General features: G+C 39.9%; 1 protein-coding gene across 3 annotated transcripts in view; it reads left to right on the forward strand.

Moving 5' to 3' along the window:
* LOC125485467 overlaps positions 1 to 21,303 on the forward strand; it is an 80,841-nt gene that overhangs the window by 51,120 nt on the left and 8,418 nt on the right. The window contains exon 1 of one of the 3 annotated variants that reach the window (XM_048608411.1): positions 13,561 to 13,613. The exons of the other annotated variants lie outside the window; for them this stretch is intronic. The gene's annotated coding sequence lies outside the window, so the exon portion shown is untranslated. Of the gene's footprint in view, positions 1 to 13,560; positions 13,614 to 21,303 lie in introns of those variants that run through there. 3 annotated transcript variants of the gene reach the window in all.

A 21,303-nucleotide genomic window follows, 5' to 3' on the forward strand; every position in this document is an offset into this window, starting at 1 on the left:
CTCTGGATTAACAGTCCAGCGATAATACCACTAGGCCATTGCCTCCCCATGTCATTGCAGCTCCAGGACATCTCTGCAGGAGTTCCTCAGTGTAGTTTCCTAGGCCCAACCATCTTCAGTTGCTTCATTAATGACCATCCCTCCATCATAAGGTCAGAAGTGGGGATGTTCACCAATGATTACACAATGTTCAGCACCACTCGTGACTCCTTAGATTTTGAAGCAGTCTGTGACCAAATGCAACAAGATCTGGACAATATCCAGGCTTGGGCTGACACCTGGCAAGTAACTTTCATGCCAGACAAATGCCAGGCTATGACCATCACCAATAAGAGATAATCCAACCACCACCCCTTGGCATTCAATACTGCTACAATCACTGAATTTCCCACTGTCAACATCCTGGGAGTTGTCATTGATCAGAAACTCAATTGGACTCACCACATAAATGTAGTGGCTACAAGAGCAGGTCAGAGGCTGAGAATACTGTGGCAAGTAACTCACATCCTGACTCCTGAAAACCTGACCACCATCTACAAGGCACAAGTCAGGAGTGTGATGGAATACTCCCCACTTTCTTGGATGAATGCAATCCCAACAACACTCAAGAAGCTTGACACCATCCAGGACAAAGCAGCACTTTGTTTGATTGGCAGAGCATCCACAAATATCCATTCCCTCCACCACTGATGCTTCGTAGCAGCAGTGTGTATTATCTATAAGATGCACTGCAGAAATTCACCAAAGATCCTCAGATGGCACCTTCCAAACCCACGACCACTTCCACATGGAAGGTCAAAGGCAGCAGATATATGGGAACACCACCATCAAGTTCTTCTCCAAGCTACTCAGCATTCCGGCTTGGAAATATATTGCCGTTTCTTCATTGTCGCTGGGTTTCCTCCTTAATGGCATTGTGGGTCAACCCACAGCAGGTGGACTGCAGTGGTTCAAGAAGGCAGCTCACTGCCACCTTCTTAAGGGCAAGTAGGCATGGACAATAAATGCTGGCCCAGCCTGTGATGCCCACATCCTATAAAATGAATAAATAAAAAAAAAACATTCAATCTCACGAATCAGTGTAGTGAATCTCTTGAATAGTCTCCATTGCCAGTGTATCCTTTATTAAGTACTGGAACCAAGTTGTACACAGTATTCCAGATGCAACCTCACAAATGCCTTGTAATGTTGTAAAATGCAGTTCCTGTATTGACATTCCAATCTTCCCTACACTGAAAGGACAAAATTCCATTGGCCTTCTTAATTAATTGCTACACCTTGCATTCTAACATTTTCTTTTTTGTGCATAAGAACATTCAGATCCCTCTACGCTGCAGTGTTTTGGAGCCTGTCATCATTTAGATAACAGTCTGACTTTTGATCCTTCCCACCATAGTGCAGGACCTCACACTTTCCTATATTAATCTCCATCTGACATGTTTTGCCCACTCAATCTTTTGCAGATTTCTTATATCCTTATCATAACATGCCCTCCCACCTATTTTTGTGTCAGCAAATTTGGATACATTACATTCTGTCCCCTCCTCCAAGTCATTAATATAGATAGCATATAATTGAGGTCCTAGAACTGATCCTTGCGACATTCCACCAACTACATCCTTCCAACCTTGAAAAGACCCATTAATCCTAACTCTCTGTACTCTGTCTGTTAATCATTCATTAACCCATGCTCATACATTACCCCCAATACCTAAAGCTCCTATCTTGTGCAATTATCTTTTATGTGGTATGTTCTGGAAATCCAAAGACACTACTTCTATCAATTCCCCATTATTAACCCTGCTTGTTGCATCCTCAAGGAAGCCTTGAAAATTTCTCAAAACATGATTTCCCTTTCACAAAACAACAATAGATTTTGTATTGCTTTTCTTCCTTAATTTTGGAATCTATCAATTTTCTAATGACAGATGATAGGCTAACCGGCTTATAGTTTCCTGCTTTCTGTCTCCCTTCCTTCTTGAACAGGGGTAACACATGAGCAGTTTTCCAATCTATTGGATCCCTCACAGAATCTAATGATGTCTGGAAAATTTTGACCAAAACTTCCATTATCTTCAATATCTATATCCTTAGTTTTTGATTAGATACACCCTTTGATCGTCTTTGTTAACTATGGGTGGTTCATCTTTTTAATTGAGTCCTTCTTTTAGACTGGAATAAATCTTTGCTAAGATTTATGCAATATCAACTGAAGTGTCTTCCACTGCTCATCCACTGATCTTCCCCTCAGTGTATTTTCCCAGCTTTCTTTAGACAACTCTTCATATCACTGTAATTGCCATTACTTAAGTTGAGAACACTGGATTGAGACCCAAGTTGCTCTCCCTCAAACTGAATTTGAAAATATACAAAGTTGTGATCATTACCCCCAAGGTGTTCCTTAAGTATGAAATCTCTCATTAATCTTACCTTGTTACACATTATTGGATCAAATATAGCCTGTACCCAGGTAAATTCTGCAACAGACTGCTCGAGGAAGCAATCCCCATTGCCATCTGAAAATTAACCTTCCATGTCACCCTTGTCCATCTGATTTGTCCAGTCATAATGCAGATTAAAATCACTCATTGCAATTGTAATGTCCTTCTTAATATGCTTAAATTTCTACGAGAAATGTTTTGTCCTACAGTGAGGCAACTCTTTGTAGTCTATGGAGAACTCCCATCCATGATGCCTTTCCCTTGCAATTTCTTATTTCCAACCAAACTGATTCCACATTCTGATCAATTGCACCTATATTACTACTCACCATTGCATAATAGCTATCAAGTTGTATCATGTATTTCTATTCATGCTGTCAACTCATCTATCTCATTACAAAGGCTTCATGCAGTCAGCTCTGAGGAAGGGTCACTTGACCCGAACTGTTAACTCTGATTTCTCTCCACAGATGCTGCCAGACCTGCTGAGCTTTTCCAGAAATTTTTATTTTGTTTCTGATTTACAGCATCTGTAGTTCTTTTTCTATTTTAATACTATAATCTAACTGTGTGTATCTTCCAATTCAGAAAACTGTTTCTTTACCATTCAACACCATTTACTAGTTCTCAGCTACATTATCCCTTCTCCTTTAAGAAACACAGTATAATTTGCAATGTGAGATAACAAGGTGTAGAGCTGGATGAACACAGCAGGCCAAGCAGCATCATAGGAGCAGGAAGGCTGACGTTTCGGGCCTAGACCCTTCATTCCTACTATCTCCGATAATTTGCAATGTTGCTGTTTCTATTTATTGAACAGAAATTTAAAATATTGGTCCTGCTGAATTAAGTATTTCTTCTTAAATGCCTGGGCACACAGCAAGTTGACTGATTCTGTAAATCGCCCTGATATCCAGGAAGGAGTAAATAACATGAGAAATTGACGTTCATGGTCACTTTGAATGCCATTAGTTTGGCCGTCTCAATCTTGTAGGATTGTCTGCAGGCTTTTTTTTTTAAGCAGTTGGCATAGCAGTCAAACTGCTTCTGCTAAATCTGAGGAAGGGTCACCGGACCCGAAACATTAACTGTGTTCTTTCCTTCACAGATGCTGCCAGACCTGCTGAACTTTTTCAGCAACTTTGTTTTTGTTCCTGATTTACAACATCCACAGTTCTTTCTGTTTTTATCTGCTAAATCAAGAGTTTACTGAAGCAATATTGTCTGACCATTGCCAGAATGATGTGCCGAGGTTGCTGCATACTGTTATGAGCTCACAAGGCAACACTCTGGCCTACATTGTGACTTTATCAAAACTGCTGCAAGATGACAGCCCCTAGTTGGTGTGCCTTTTTGGTACAGGATGCATGAAGGACATCTTTAACGTAGTTGGAAAGCTGTGGTTTTTGCTTTCATCCAGCTTCACTTGCTAGTACCCATTGTTCACATCTAGGATCATGAAGCTTTTTGCCTTTATAAGTCAAGATATCATTTCTTTGATGGTTGAAATGGTAGAATGAGAGTTTTATTCAGATCTTTGTGATTATCTAGAAGGGGTTTCACCATATGGAACTAAGGAACAGATGACGTCTTTCTATGGGAACAAGTAATCAATGGTGTGGGAGTATTTAGTGTGTGAGTTAAATTACAATTCTGACCAGAAAAGTAGAGTTAGACTCTATCTAACCAATATATAATCTCTGGTGTTTAAAAAGTGATTGCAGAGGAATGATTAACTATTGGCAATTTAAACATTGAAAACTGAGCATTATTCTAACCAAAGAGTGATTTTGAAAAAAAAAATGAAAGAAAAATGGCTGAATCAACATGTAAAGTATCGAGATGTGATGACCCACCATTGTTTTTTAAAAGTGAACCTTAAGACCAGTGGAAGAATTAAGTAAGCATTTTCTTCTCAACAAAGAGGAAACAAGATATGGCCTTGACACTGTTGCCACCATACCAAGAAGCAAATTGTTTTTCATAAATTTTACACGTCGAGTGGGGAAGACCTCTTTAAACTATAACAACTGGTTGTGAAATAACTCTTTGAAGGCTGGTATCCCATCACCAAGTCACCCTTTATTAACACATGCATAGTGCATGACACTGACCTGCTAGCACAGATCTGGCTTCTCGAGTGAGCAGAACCCCTGACTCTCCTGTTATATCTGTCAGCCAAGACTCCCTAATTGGACCAGGTTAACAGGGCCAATCAGGGAACTTCTTTTCTCTGAGATCCACCTGGTTGACCTCATTACAGTTGAACATACAAAATGAGGGATAGGAGATTAAGCCATGGATTGGGAACATACTATATAAAATTAGAAGGCAAGAAAACATAATGTAAGCTTGGAAAGGGACTCTGGAATTGCACCTGCTCCTGTGAGGTAATCATAAATCATTAAACGGTTTTTAATAGAATCTTTTTAATAGAAGCAATGATCTAACAGGACCAATCCAGAAAGAGATAGAAGGAAAGATACAGGGCATAGCTTAATATGGATGCCACCAGGGCCAGAGGCCTTGTGATCAAGAAGTTTGAGTGGTTAGGAACAAGTTAGAAGTTGTCAAGCAGTAAGAATTACAAAGCTAGAGAGAATGTAGGGTGTGTACAGAGGTTGAAACTAGGGTTGGCTGTACCCTGTCACATTGGTGAACATACATTGAAAATATGTCTCCTGATGAGCTTTATATGGCTAAAGTCAAGCTAGTGGCATGAGGTTTGGGACCAAGATATTAAAGTAGATTCACCTATCGTAGGAAAAGCAATTTTGAAGATTTTCATGGTATTGTTAGCAACAAGTAAATGGGAATGTAAATGAGTTGATATTAAAGCTGCAATTCTGCAGGGAGGTCAGGTCAAAAAGTAGTTCTTTGTTCTCCGAAAGAGATTGCAAGGGAAATGGAGACACTCTGAAATTTAAATAAATGTATATATGATCTAAATGATGTCTCCACAGTTTGGTATTTCTCAGTAAGATCTGTCTTGTTAAATGTGGCTGAGTCCAGTTGAAGGCAGACACTAATATGTTTCACTGGCACCGCAAGAAGCAATGGCCTAGTGCTAGTATTGCTGGACAACAATGTTCCAGGGACCTGGTTCAAGTCCCACCATGGCAGATGGTGAATTTGAATTCAATAAAAATCTGGAATCAAGAATCTAATGATGACTATAAAAACCATTGTTGATTTTTGGAAAAAAACCCATCTGTTCATGAATGACCTTTAGGGAAGGACACTGCTATCCTTACCTACATGTGACACCAGACTCACAGCAATATAATTGACTTATCTGCCCTCGTGGTAATAAATGCTGACCTAGCCAGTGACACCCTAGCCTAATTCTGCCAATTGTAGAAGGTGGAACCACTCACCCCTGCCCAATTAGACTGGCAACCCTATCACTGGCACAATATTTAAAAGGCTATTACACAAACAGACTAGCACTGTCAGTCCAAAGCTGCCTTGCACAGTTTATGACATTTGCCCCAGCCACGTCAGAAAAGAGGAATTTGGCGCTTTGCTTTGCGGACAGGCAGATAGAGGTCTTTGTGCATGGAGTGGGGAAGACAAGAGCCTTCCATTTCCCCAAGAACCATCACATGAGGCCACAACACCAGGCTGCCTGATCTAAGGTTGCCATCCAGGTCAATGCAGTCTCAGCCATCTAGAAGAATGCCCATCAGTGCCTAGGATAATTGCCACCATCTCCTCTCTGCTGCCTCACACTAACTCTACCTCATCCACATCCCACCAAGGCTCATGCTCTGCCATTCTCATTATTGCATGCAATATCTTTCCTCACTTGCTCTCACCCTCCCCCACCCCTGACTCCACTAACCTTGCATGACCTCTGTGTTATGTATGTACTTGCTTCAGACAACTCATTATTTTCCCACACCTGCACCAGAATCTTCAACTGTGCCAGCCACTTTCATTTCCCTTAATACCTCTCTTTCTCACATTCCAAGAGATACAGTCCACAAAAGTTCAGAGAGAGCTCAGAGAGTGTTTTCAATTTGTTCCTCCCACCTACAAGGAGAAAAACCTGACCCTGGCAGACCCAAATGACTGACTGACCATATCCATGGATCTGGATTGGTATTGGAGCCTTGAAGGTGTCTTCTTTCACTTGACTGAGGCCAACTAACAGCTATGGCAAGCTTCCTGGCTTTGTGACTGTACTAAATGACAAGGCAAGACAAAAATACCATGAGCCTTATAGCTGTGGCTGAGGAGGCAAGACAAAAAAAAAGCAAGGCAGGACAAGGCAAGACTGGGGTGCTGTGAGCATCTAGGTTGGCTCGAAGTGAGTGTGCACTAACAGGACAAGCAAAAACTGATGGTCCAATCTGTCTCTGTGTGTAAAGCGTCCTTACAGCAATCTTGCAATGATAGTTGTTGATGTGCACTGAAGTCCTGATTGGAGGTGTGCCATATTGAGTCAGAGAGGCTGGCAAGTGTCTGATACCAAGTGTCTGCGGATGTGCCATGTGTGTGGTTGCTGTCCATGGAGTATGCCCTGAGATGCTGGTACCATGTGTCCTAGAAGGACATTCTTAGGAGCAAGTGGCAAACTGGAGTTGCCATGTATCAACTCAGACTTCCATTTGAGATTATGTAGTGACTAGATCCCTCACTGTCGGTGTTGGAATTGAGTGCTGCATATTAACAAGATGAGATGTACAGTTAATTAGATTGACAACAAGCAATAATCCCTATTAATAGTATCTCAGCATTGCCCAGCAAAAGGGATGGGAGACCCAGGTAATGTTCTGGGGACCCAGATTCAAATCTTACCACAGATTAAAAATCTGGAATTAAGAATCTTATGATGACCATGAAATCATTGCTGATTGCCAGGAAAAAAGCAACTGATTTGTCAATGCCCTTTTGAGAAGGAAATCTGCCATCCTTACCTGGTCTGGCCTGCATGTGACTTCAGACCCACAGCAATGATGCTTGACTTATCTCTGAGCAATTAGGGATGCACAATAAATTCTGGCCAATCAGCAGTGTTCAAATTCAATGAATAAACAAAAAAAAAAATCCTGAATTGACCCAACACTGTCACCTTTTCAGGATGATATTCCACAGGACGAACTTTTAAACCAGTAAAACTCCTCTAAGATCTGTTCCGTGGTCAATCGTTTGATATTTTGTGATAGTTTGCAAAGCTCTTGTCATGTTGAGCACTTTCAGCCCAAGCTTTAGCTCTAGTCCTATTGAGAGGGATGGCTTTGGCTTGCTTCATGCCTTTGGATATGATCTTTGTCAAAGGGCATGAAAAAAAATACCAGCAAAAAAAAACTTTGCTTTGTACCATGCTTGTCATGTTTAAATTCTGTTTCTGTGAAAAATGGACAATCTTGCTGGACTCATAGGTTAATCATATGATTGTCCTTCCATAAGCTATGAACCCCCTGCATTGGTTCGACATTACTGCTAAAGCTGATGTACAAAACTTAGAGAGACGACATCTGTCCCAGCCAGTTCTGAACAAAGGAAAACGTCAAAACCCATTATACAAAAATGGGTACTATTGGTTTTAGTTACGCTGGAAATTCCAGCATACAAAGTAAATTGTTAGTTGAATGAGCTTCCAATTAGTCCAATGTGACTGAAACTGGATCTTGTTGGATTGCTTATATATACAATTCTTGGATTCTATGTCAGTTGCCGTTTGACCTCCAGAGGGAGAACAGTACTCCAGGCTAAGTTAGCAGCCTACTCAGGTCTTCCACCTCAGTCTCCAAGTTGCTGCCTGAAAAGAAGCTTATACTTTGGCCGCAAGGAGGATAATTACTTGTCCAAGCTCATGAAAGAAACAATTATTGAACAGTTACCTCAGGAGTACAAATTAAATTCTGGTCTAACCAGCAATGCTCACATTCAATGAATAAACAAAAGAATCTGAATTGACCCCATTCTCATCTCATGTGAAATGATTTTTAATGCGTCGGGATTTACCCAAACTTGGCATTTCTAACATATCTCCTCTCCTTTCCTGCTTTCCTTAATTTCCTAAATGCTTGTATGTGTAGTTAAAGTAATTTCCATCCCACTCCCTGTATTTCGTGTGTTTTATTAAGAACACTTATCTTTGATTTCATCTTAAAGGTCTTTACTGTGGATTTATTTCAAAAATTGGAATCCAAAAACCAGGGTGTCTCCCTCACATTGTATGTTGACTTGATATTCTGCTTCTGTGAACATCCTTCCAACAGTCACAAACTGTTTATCATCCATTGATCTTAATGAACCAATCTGTCCTATAGTATAAATGATTTGTCAGAATTTTCACTGACACCTCTTCAGAGGCCATCTGAATATGTGTGTTGTGCTACCTTCTAACAATATTTTTGTGTGTAAATTTATTTGGCTTCTTGCAGTGATAATACTGTTTTCTCCATTCTGGACATGCCTTTTTTTTTCTTATTGTGATGTCTTCTGCAATATTTGCATCTTGCTCATTGTCCATGATTGTTCTGTCCTTTCAGCCTAGAATCTCTATCAACATATCTCCAGTAGAGAGTTCCTGATAGCCATTGATTCCAATTTTGTTAGGGCTCCTTGATGCCACACTCAGTCGAATGCAGCCTTCATGTCAAGGGCTGTCACTTTCATTTCACCTGTGAAATTCAGCTCTTTTGTCCACGTCTGAACCAAGGCCGTAATGAAGTCAAGAGCTGAGTGGCCTTGACAGAAATCAAATTGGGCATCACTGAGCAGGTTATTGCTGAGCAGGTGCTGCTTGATAGCAGCACTCACTCAGTTCTCAGTTGAATTGGGTCTAGGCCCGAAACGTCAGCCTCTCTGCTCCTATGATGCTGCTTGGCCTGCTGTGTTCATCCAGCCCTGCACCTTGTTGTCTCGGATTCTCCAGCATCTGCAGTTCCTACTATCTCAGTTGAATTAGTCTGGATTACATACTCAAGTCTCTGGAGTGACACACATCCTGAACATTTTGACTCAGAAGTGAGAGTGGTATTTACTCATATACAACTGACTGGAGACTGTAGCTTCTGCACTACATGTATTGTTTAGGAAACTCAAACATAGTATTAGTTGTTTCTGCAGCAGACAGTTGACTGATGAACAGTGACAGAATGGCAGAATATGGTCAGTGAAATGTAAAAAAATTGTCATTAAAGATGGGATATGGATCAGGCACCTGTTGGCAATATGGTGATAAATCAGAAAGGAACATCCTGGGATATTCAGTATTTAGTGAGGAAAGACCAAAAGAAAAGGCGATGGAGTTGAATTCCTGGTTAAAGAGGAAATTAACAGAATAATAAGGAAGGATATTATCTCCAATAATGTGAAATCCGTCTGGGTAGAGCTCAGAAATACCAACAAATATTATTAGGGGTTGTATATAGACCCCCCAAAAGAGTAGGGGTGATATTGGGAGTGACATTAAACAGGAAATTAGAACCACATGCAATAAAGGAACATCTGAAATTCTGGGTGACTTTAATCTGCATATTGATTGGGCAATTCAGATTAGTAATAATGACACAGAGGAGGAACACCTGGAGTGCATATAGAATGGTTTCCTGGACAAACAGATTGATGAACCACCAAGAGAACAGGCCAATCTAGATTTAGTATTATGTAAAGAGAAAGGAATAATTGGCATTTAGTTATGTGAGGCCCTTTGGTGACCGTAATACAATAGAATTCTTCATCAAGATGGGGAGTGATAGAGTTGATTTTGAAGACTGAGATCCTTAATCTAAATAGAGGAAATTATGCTGGTATGAGGCTGTAGTTAGCTACGATAGATTGGGGAATGTTACTTAAATGCATGACAGTGGAAAGGCAATGGCAAACATATTTTTTAATTAGATAGTCTTTTAAAAAGCTACAGGATACTTGCAAGGTATGTTATCAACATCAGATATTGATCAATGGACACTTTTTCATCTTGGACTCCAATACTGTATCTCAACAGTTTCAGTTGAGATACAAAGCATGTTTTCAAAATTCCTAGATAACAAGATGTAGAGCTGGATGAACACAGCAGGCCAAGCAGCATCAGAGGAGCAGGAAGGCTGACGTTTCAGGTCTGGACCCTTCTTCAGAATTTCAAAATTCCAGTTCTTTTTTCTCTGATTTTGAGCAATTTAGCGAGAAAGTCTCTGCCAAACTATTAGCATATAGCTACTCTTGGCTGCTTCTATTTGTTAAGTAGATCTGTCGCAATTTTGTAATTTTGTCATTGTGCATGGGAAAACTCCTTGTCCAGCTTCATATAACTTTTCATTTCAACAATGGGAGAAGAATAGTTGCAACCATTGTGTCTTACCCAGTGTTTAAGCTGTGATCTGAGTCTCTGTTCCTTTTCAGTTCCTTTCAATTACTTGTGGCAGGTTTCATAGCTTTTTACATTCCTGTGGCTCTCTGTCAGTAGCTGTGTTTCTGTATAGTTCTTCAATTCTCAAAGTCAGCCCCACTTCTGATACAATGTTAGAAGCTTTCAAGACTGGTCAGGAATGAACTGTGACTTTATTAAAACTGGCTGAAGAGGGAAGTACCTGGTCAGTGCCTGATGGTCAAGGTCACATGACTATACCAAACCAAGAAGCACATTGGTGCAGTATTGTATTTCCATCCCACACTGGTCCATGGGACGTTTAGGAAGGAATAGAAAGTTTTCCATTCTGATTCTTTGACATTACTTTTTATTTTCCTTCATTAATTCTTCTGAAAGCCATCCCAACAAGTGTAAAATGGCTGTCAGCAAAATCAAATTGGAACATTTTATTCTGAAGCGAAAACCTTCTGTACATTTTAAACAAAAGCATAAACTGATTTCCAACAGTTCATGTGATGAGGAACCAGAGTACTCAGCTAAACATTAACAAATTAAGTTGGTAGACATAGAAATGAGTTTATGCCTCATAAGGTGGACAAAACATCAATGACAATCTTCTTCAGCTTGGCTTCCAAAAAGCAAATTGTTACCATTGAACTTCACATGTAAGAACCTAACCTCTAACATCCATTTCAGATTAGAAAAATTAGTTCAGCACATCAGAAAAATATTTTAGCTTTTTAATTTGTGTTCATGAGCAGCTTTGCATGATGCATTTTCATAACCTAGGTTTTGAACAAGAAACCACCATGCTACTTGAAAATACCTACAATAGTTTTGAATACGGCACACACCAGGCATAACATATATTAATTGACTGACTCAAAATTGCTACTTGATTGACTAATAGCCTATAAATCTGCAGTGAATATTTGTGCCTATCACTCCTCCAAGTGAATGATAAATATACCCTAAGAATTACACGCGACAAATTGAAGCTCTATCTTAGTGGTTTAGTGTTTTCACCTACAAGTAGTTCAATACAGTGCTGTAATACAACTCCAGATAGCCTTGTTTCTAAATTCCAGGTGGGATACTCATCCAAAGGACTCTGTTTGTCCCAGTAATTTTCTCTCCATGAGCTTTACACTAGTACATTTATGGAAGATAGATGTTATCCTAATTTCTGAGATGTAGCATCTTTATCCAGTAATGTTTTTATGTTACTGATAGTGTACTACAGTGATATACATTCTCATTGATTGTTTAACTTATTTTTCTATTCATCACCACCTGCACTTATAGCTTTGTATAATGTAGGAAACCATGCTTACAAATCTGTTCTATATAAGAAGTTTCTTTTTCTACACTTTCATTTTCAGAAAAATAATCTGAAACTTCCATGCAGTTGATCAAACATGGATAAAAATATTTTGTTGAATGAAGATGAACTTGATGTTAAAAAGAATGATGGTAGACACAATGAACACAATGAGATACTGGAGAAGTTTTCTCTATGTTTCACCCTTGGACACATTCCTGTCAGTAAGGTAAATTCAAAAGTCAATAGTAGAAGAGTGACTATCTTTGGAGATCAGTCAGTGATAACAATGGATGAGAAAGGAATGATCAGAAACATTTTTCATGGGTTTTACAGCAAGTTTAACCTACCACGAGATGTGAATCCAGATTCTCTCCGCCTCAATATTTCAGGTCAAAATAGTGTTACAATCAGTGGTACTTGGAACAAGCTAACAATTGATAAAACTGAACATTCTCCTATGCCTTCAACAGTCAATCCAGAAGACAAAAATGTCACGAACATACAAAATTCCACAGTCCCCCAAGACAACCTTGAACAAAATCCATCCTTAACTGAAGACCAAAGAACCTTGACACAACCATTGATGGCAGCAGAAACAGAAGAAAACCTGCCACTGGCACGACAGATCCTGATCGGAGACAGACAGCCAGTCAACCCTCTGCAAGTAGAAGAAAGTGTATCAAAACCTCATAACATTGATAATTTTTTATCACTATCTCCTACTCAGCCATGGAACACACAATCAATTTCATCCTTAGGCAGGGCGATAGATTTCGAGGAAGAGGCAAATGAGGACAATGATGACACAAACATACAAACTCCAGTACCATTTAAAAATGATATTGAACAAAACCCACATTTGTCACCTGCAACAGAAGACCAAACAACCTTAGCACACCCACTGACTGAACCAGTAACAGAAAAATATCCACCAGACGTGCCACAAACCCCAGTTAACAAAATCCAAGCAAATGTCCCTGAGCAGCAAGACAACTCTTTAGAATCAACTCCTGCTATCAATGACACACTGCCAAGTTCAGTCTTGAACATGGGCACAGATGTCAAGGAACAACTAACCCTCTCAAGCCCAAATACAAGCAAACAATGCTTTCTCAGATTTATCCATAAAGGCCAAGTGTATGCCATCAAGATTCAGAATGAAAACCAGCAACCTCAGTAAAACAGTCAGAAAACCTCCAATTATTTTCAAAATCCGAACACCAGATAGTCAGACCGCTCAACCACACTTTTTTTTTAAATTTTCAAATTCTACAAAAAAGATGTTGCTCAAGATAAAGGGATACCATCTGTAAATTTCCGCCAAGACACCCTCAAGTCTACTGATTTCTCTTTATAAAATGCACAATATTTCCTGCAAAACCAATTAAGCCAAGCAAAGCATTGAAACATCTGATTCAAAAGAAAAGGAGGCTTTCCTAGGAACGTACAAACAACATAAGCGAGATGTCATTCAAAACTCATTCACAAAACAATGAAGATTTTACAACCATCTACTCAAGAGGTAAGCAACATATCCCAGAATCATACACCCAATTCAAGCCAATTGCACTAGCTAATCCCTGTCAAAATTGCTTAGAATAATCCAGAAACCCAAAAGCAGAAAAATCAACAAACAAGCAAGATTTCTTGCGTATTCACCTAGTGATTAGTAGAATGTTCCAACCTATTAAACCCAAAATCAGAGATCACATGACACCAGGTTATAGTCCAACAGGTTTATTTGAAAACACAAGCTTTTGGAGCCTCAGACCACCTTCCGGTGTTAATGAGAGAGTATCTGACACAGAATTTATAAGTAAAAGATCAAAGGTTCACTGTTCAAAGATCAAAGTTTTCAAATAAACCTGTTGGATATAGCCTTGTGTTATGTGATTTCTGACTTTGTCCACCCTAGTCCAACACCAGCACCTCCATAACATATTATACCCAAGATAGTTAAAATTCCCTATGAAGTTCCCGAAAACCCCATCGCGGAACAGACAAGATTGTCTCAAAATACATCAAATTCAGCTATTTTGTCAATGTTTGATCTAAAGCTGTAATGATGTAAGAAGCTGAGTAGCCCTGGCAGAACCTGAGGTAAGCATCAGTGAGGAGGTTATCGCTGAGCAATTGCTGTTTATTTGCACTGTTGATAACATCTTCCATCTTCACTGATCATGGTATGTACACTATTGAAACAGTATTTGGCCAGGTTGAATTTGTCCTGCCTTTCACACACCTGGCCAATTTGAGGATCCATACAAGGCTAGTTATGGGAGGATATAGAATACTCACTGCAACCACAGCTCATGATACCCTTCTGCAAGCCTCTGAATGATATGGACTGCAGATACAATGCTGCCCATACTTCAACCAAGGCTGTGGCAGAGCGGATGTTAGGGCTGTTGAGCAGGCATTTCCACTTATTGTACTAATGCCACATTATCCTAGCATGCTGTTCTGTGCAGAATTGGAGCAGGCAATGAGATGATGTGTTAGATACTGAGGAGCTGGGGAAACATCTGAGGAGGATAATAAGGTGACTGGGAGAAGGAAGCTTTCCATGTCCATGACAGACCTCAGCTGTGTCAGGTGCTGCAGACTAGATAGGACCGGATTAAAACCTGGCTTCAGTAGATGGGAGCTGGGTGCATCAGACCAGCAAAGACTATCATCCACTTGTTGGTCATGATGCCAGCATTTAGTTTCCATTGTGCAGGTGAACCTCAGCCTTGGCTTTGATTATGTCTGCTTTTGCTGGCTTTAAACTAAAAACTCATGATTGGAATTGTCCTATTACTTATCTGTATGTGATGTCTCCCTACTAGACAATGACAGGATGCGTGTCTATAGTGGGCAGTCGGTATCACTGTAACCATGTATGCAGTGCAGCAGTCACATGGCAGGAGGGAACTGTGCATATCGATCACCCTCCAGGTGACCCTTCTCTTCAAATGCATACTACAAAGTTGGACCATGGTACATCTTCCAGCAATCTACTTCTTTTTTCTAATTTTCTTTTTATCTCACCTGTCTGAGGAAGTCTTCTTCCACTCTGCATACAATTGTGTTGAAAAGAATAGTAATTAAATTTTTACTTGGAGTTTTCATCACCTTACAGTTGATATACTGGTCTTTCCTTCCATACTTGGGACACCTCCTCACTGCTGGCATAAAGCAGAATGAAAATCTTTTACCTAATGCCCCAAAAGATGGCATGGGCAACAAAACTAATTAACCTTTAAGAAGCTCAATGGCTCATTCACCTGGTCTGTTGCATACAATTCTGGTCCCCTTACTTGAGAAGGGATGTAATTGCATTGGATCAGTTCAGAGATTGATTCTAGAGATGATGGATTTGTCTTATGAGCAGTTTAGGCCTCTCTGTCTTTTAGAAGAATGAGAGAAGATCTAATTGAGGTATATAAGATGATAAAAGGGATTGAAAAAAGTAGATGTAGACAGGATGTTCCCTCATGTGGGACAATCTAGAACCTGAGGTCATAGTGTTAGGATAAGGGAGAGCAGATTTAAAACAAAGATGAGGAGAAATTACTTCTGTCAAAGGGTCATGAATTTGCGGAATTCATTGCCCCAGAGTGCACTGGATGCCAAGACACTGAATAAATTTAAGAAGGAGACAGACAGATTTTTAAAGGGTAACATGGTGAAGGGTTATGGAGAACAGGCAGGAAAATGGAGTTGAGGCCTAGATGATATCAGCCATGATCCAACTGCATGGCAGAGCAGGCTCAAGAGGCTGAATTGTTCACTCCTGTTCCTTGTTCTCATGCTCTTGTCCATCAATTGATTATTTTAGAACTAAGTTTATGCTTCTGATTTTTGTGTCCACTGGCATTCTGTAAGGCAGGGACTGGCAAGATGTGTCAGATTGCTGTTTTCGTTGTATCATGTTTTAGGGGCAGTATGCCGGGATCGCTTGCCCCATCTGATCTGTAAATATTTGCTATGGTGGGCTTTTTCTTTAACTGACACTGATCCCACCAGTGTCACTATTAAAGTTCTACCAACTCCTTTACTCGAAAATGCATAGGCCTTAAACAGATCAAATTTCAAGCAACTAGCAAGCTGTCAACAAAATGCTGGAAATGCAGAGAACTTCCAGCATTTTCTCTCTTTTAAATTCCTTAAACCCTTAGTTTTTTTTTAAATTAACACACATACCACAAAGAAATATTGCTTGCATCATCTTTCACAAAAACATATTGTTGGACAAACTCAGCAAGTCTGGCAGCATCTGTGGAAAGAAAGCAGAGGTAACGTTTTGAGATCAGAACTGACAGTAGCGAAGAATAGATGGAATTTATGCTTTTTTCAGCTTCTTACTTCTCTGGAACCACCTCAATATGTTCTCTCCCCCCCACTTCAGGTGCTGATATTTCAAGTGGATTTACCTTTATGGGTTGTGGGGAGTGGGGCATGCATACCCTCACTCAGAGGTCAGAGCGCTTAGTAGCCTTATGGTCTATATACCAGCCATTCATTTACCTGCTGCAGTTTATAACTACTGCCATCATACAATGTGATCACCATATGTGTGGAAGGAATCTTACAACATTAGTTTTAAATGCAAACTTGTGCCATATGTGGATGCCAGTGACAAAAGTGTTTGAGAGTGCCCTCCTACCTCGAAGTGGTGGATTAACAGGCCATTTCTGTCTTTCCCAACCCATTAAGGAAGGTTCACTGTCTGTGCTGGTGAGAATGCTCATTAGGCTGCCTGAAGCCATAGGGTAGTTTCAGCCCTACCAGGAGTGATGGATACTGCCAGTGTCGGTAGGAGTCCAGAAGAGCAACTAAAGATGGAGATACCTGTGGAAAATTTTGAATTCGGTCACACTTACCAGGCCATCGTTATGGAGACGGAACTCACCCACAGGATGGTGGTAGCTACAGCTATGGTTCCTCATCTTTGCAGCTCCAGGATGGGGTGAATTGAAAGGAGGCTGATTTGATCTTAATCAAGATGCATCCTACTCCCAGGCAACCTGTCGGGTTATCTAAACAATACCCAACTTTCAAATTTCCCCTCTCCCTGGCAAAAATATACTATCCTTAGCTGGCAGATGGAGAGACCAGGATGACAGAAAGTAGCACATGGAGAGAGGAGAGCACAGAAAGAGCTGTGCAGGGAGAGAAAATGATCAGAGGTGCAGTGTATCATGCATAAAGTACTAAGGGCTCAATGGGAGAGCAGGAGAAGGGATGGGGTGGAAGCATTAAATTATCACACTTATTATTGGCCACTATTCCCTGAACTGTGATCTAAATGCAAAACTGACTCTGCAAGGGCAATCAGCTTTTGCACTTGATCAGAGATAGTAGGAACTGCAGATGCTGGAAAATCTGAAACAACAAGGTGTAGAGCTGGATGAACACAGCAGGCCAAGCAGCATCACAGGAGCAGGAAGGGCTGACATTTCGGGCCGAGACCCTTCATCAGAAAATCAGCTTTTGAACTCAATGCCTTCCAAGCATGGGCAAAAGAGCTGAACTCCAGCGATGAGGTGACAGTGATTAAGTTGGCATCAAGGCTGCATTTGACTGTATTTGGTTTTGAGAAGCCTCAACAAAACCAGAGTCAATGGGTATTGGTGGAAAACTCTCCATTGGCTGCACTCATACCTAGCACACAGGAAGATGTTGGACGACAATCACCTCAGACTTAGAACATCTTTGCACATCCTTGGGGTGGTGTGTCCAGCTCAACCATCTTCAGCTGCATCATCAATGATCTGCCCTCCATCATGAGGTCAGAGATAGGGATGTTTGCACAATATTCAGCACCTTTTTGAGTCCTTACATAGTCAGCATTCTCTGCCTGCCACAGTCATTGTGACCCATAACTTGCATGCAACGTTTTATTTCCAGACCACAGGTGACATCAGTGTTTTCTCACAGTTTGCAGTCCACTGTTAAATCTGGGATGTCATTGAAGCTCTTTGCACCAAGAGAAATGCCCATACCTCTTTCTGTATGAACAGGGTGAAGGGGACTAGGCTTTTATGCCATGTAGGCTCCTCCAAAGTGCCATATGATGGAATGCCATATTGTTCAATTAGAAGTCTCAGAAGTGCCTGACATTGGGCACAGATCAATTTTTATGGCACACCATTTTGTCTTTGCACAAATGCACTACTTTTGACTTCTTCTGTAATTAATATCAAACACCATACTGTATCTTCTGCATTTTTATTATTGTTATGTTTGTATAAACAAATGATGATCGACCTGAGTTAAAAATGAGCTATGAATCACAACACCATGTTATACTCCAACAGGTTTATTTGAAATCACAAGCTTTCAGAACGCAGCCCCTTTGTTAGGTCTGAAAGCTTGTGATTTCAAATAAACCTGTTGGACTATAACCTGGTGTCCTGTGATTTTTGACCTTGGCCACTCCAGTCCAACACTGGTACCTTCACATCAAAAATGAATTATGAATAAGCTCATGCATTAAGCTGTTTTGAACACAAAGTAAACTTTCAAAACAGATGATTTTAGTGATGACTATTATAGTTTTTAGCTCAAGCAAATGAGGGAAACTGTCTGATGACATCACATTTTCATTATGATATCATAACATTTGGGGGATAGGGTTTTACTTGTATTGAAGTTTCTGCTCAAGTATGGAAGCAAATTTAGTCTTCTCCCAGCTGCCCAATAGAAAATTTGTGTTCCTTGAGGAGATGCTATTCCTAATGACTAGCTAGTAAGTAATGAAGGTTTGGAGGGCTTTAAGGGTTTATTTAACAGACATCATTGTTACAACGATTATTTATGAATCTTATCGCAATGCTGAGAGTGTGGCATTTAATTTAATATTTAATTTACATTGATTAAGTGCATGAAATAGTTGATATACAAGTGTGTAACTAAGTATATTTTGCTTGTGTAAAGCCACATTTTACGACAATTCAGACCACAAGTTAAGCATTCCAAGTTTTAAAATATGCAATCATTACTTTTCAGATCATGTATAGAAAAAGTGATGAAGGAATATCTCAACTCTGTGTGATACTATTTTCACTCTGTTATAGGAAATATCGAACTTTTATGTATGACTTTCGATTTTGGTGCTTGCTTCAAATATGTGGGTTTGTTTATGACAATTTAAAAGCTTTGAATTGCTAATCCTTCCAGCCTGTCCTTAAATATAATTGACAAAAGCTTGCTTTGTTACAAATGAGATAAGAATGTATTAGTGGTATTGACCGGCAACTTTTAAATACATTGAATCTATGTGGATAAACAGATATCATCTTTAATCGAATGTTGTCAGAAGTTTGCATGCTTGATTTGCTGTCCCAGTTTACCAAATCCAGTTACAAGAATTGTGTTTCATCACGCAATCAATATATCACTATGGCTTTAAGAGACACAGTACATCAGAATACCTTTAAGAGATGCAGTATGCCAGCATACTTTTAGAGACATGCTCCTGGTATCATCATTATATCATAGAATGTGAGCTGGGAGTATAAAGAGCATTAAGTAGGAAGATTACGTACCCTACTTTATCCCAAATTGTGAGCCCAGACACTGATATGCCTGAGAATGTAACTTTTTATATCTGATTGATCTGTTGGATTCTTAAATATCACGACATCTATGTCCAGTTTCTTATGTTATGAGGGAATAACTTAAGACCCCACTCCAGCAAGTCAAGTGCTTCCTGGCTGGAGGAAAAACTCATATCAACAAGAGTTCAAATGCAACACATGCACAAATGAAATATTGAACGTGGAATTTTTGAGTCTGCTAATACCAGGAACATTTCACCAAGAATATAGCTGAAAAACTCAATGATCCAACTAGCATTGTTAAGGTAAGAATACTGATGTTTTCTGTCCATGGCTACAGCATTCATAGCCTAATTTCTTACAATATTTATCGCACTCACAACAGTTCCATCCATCATTACCATGACCAAACCCTATCTTACCACAGCCATGATGACTTGCAACCACTGCACCACTTTTTATGATACCCATGTCATCGTGCTGAAACATTCACCACCTTTAGAACCCAGAACTCATTTCACAAACAAGCAATCAATCCATCTTGAAAATGGCATTGTCCGAATACATCAGAAGGCTTTCTAGCATATTTCCTTCTACTTTTTGCTGGAGAAAATCATACAAGATTAGGAAAAGGCTGTCATTGCAACAGGAAAAATATGCCTATGCACTCACTTTCCTTGCGATGGGTGGACACTAGTCATATTGGGAAGGTAAAACGGAAATCCAGGGTGACTCACAATGCTGTCAACTATGGTTTCTTTAAAGCTAATCATAATTTTCTAACAGTTTCTTTACTTCATTGATGCTGGATGACAACATGCAGCTACTTTCAGCATTCATAATTTTCTCTCGCCCTTTCTCAAACAATATGCCAGCCCTTGTCCCTCTTTCTTATTTCATTTGCTAAAAATGTTGACACCCTTTGGCCATTTAGGAAAGAAAATCACGGTGTTGCTGAAGGTGTGGTGATTATATTTAGATACCTCATCAGAACCATTAACATATATTGTGAATAGCTGGGGTACCATCCTCATCACTGCCTGCCACTTGGAAAAGAACCTGTTAATTCCCATTCTTCGTTTCCTATTTGTGAACCAGTTCTCTACTCATGACAGACTACCACACACAATCCCATGCGCTTTAATTTTACATGCTATTCTCTTATGTAGGACCAGGGTCTGCGTGGGATGCTCTTTGGAAGGTCGGTGCAGAATCGATTGGCCGAATGGCCTCTATCTGCATTGTAGGGATTCTATGATTCTATTGAAACCCTTCTGAAAGTCCAGTTAAATTAAATTTATTAGCTTCACTTGATCAACTCCTCCATGATCCTTGAAAAATTCCAGTATATTTGTCAAGCTAGATTTTTCTTTCTTAAATCCATGCTGATTCTATCCAATCCTGCCACTGTTTTCCAAGTGTTCTGCTACTGGATTGGCATCTTCCCAGTTGCTGATGCACTGAACTACCTATCAGATTAGACTGTTTGTACACAATATTGTAGAGCATGAAGATATCTAAATCCAACTTGTCTCAAAGATTCTTATGGGAAACCACCGTAATAAATGTATTAGAGATAGTAGGAACTGCAGATGCTGGAGAATCTGAGATAACAAGGTGTAGAGCTGGATGAACACAGCAGGCCAGGCAGCATCAGAGGAGCAG

This window comes from Rhincodon typus, chromosome 19 (assembly GCF_021869965.1).
Source record: "Rhincodon typus isolate 14 chromosome 19, sRhiTyp1.1, whole genome shotgun sequence".
Taxonomy (NCBI): Eukaryota; Metazoa; Chordata; class Chondrichthyes; order Orectolobiformes; family Rhincodontidae; genus Rhincodon; species Rhincodon typus.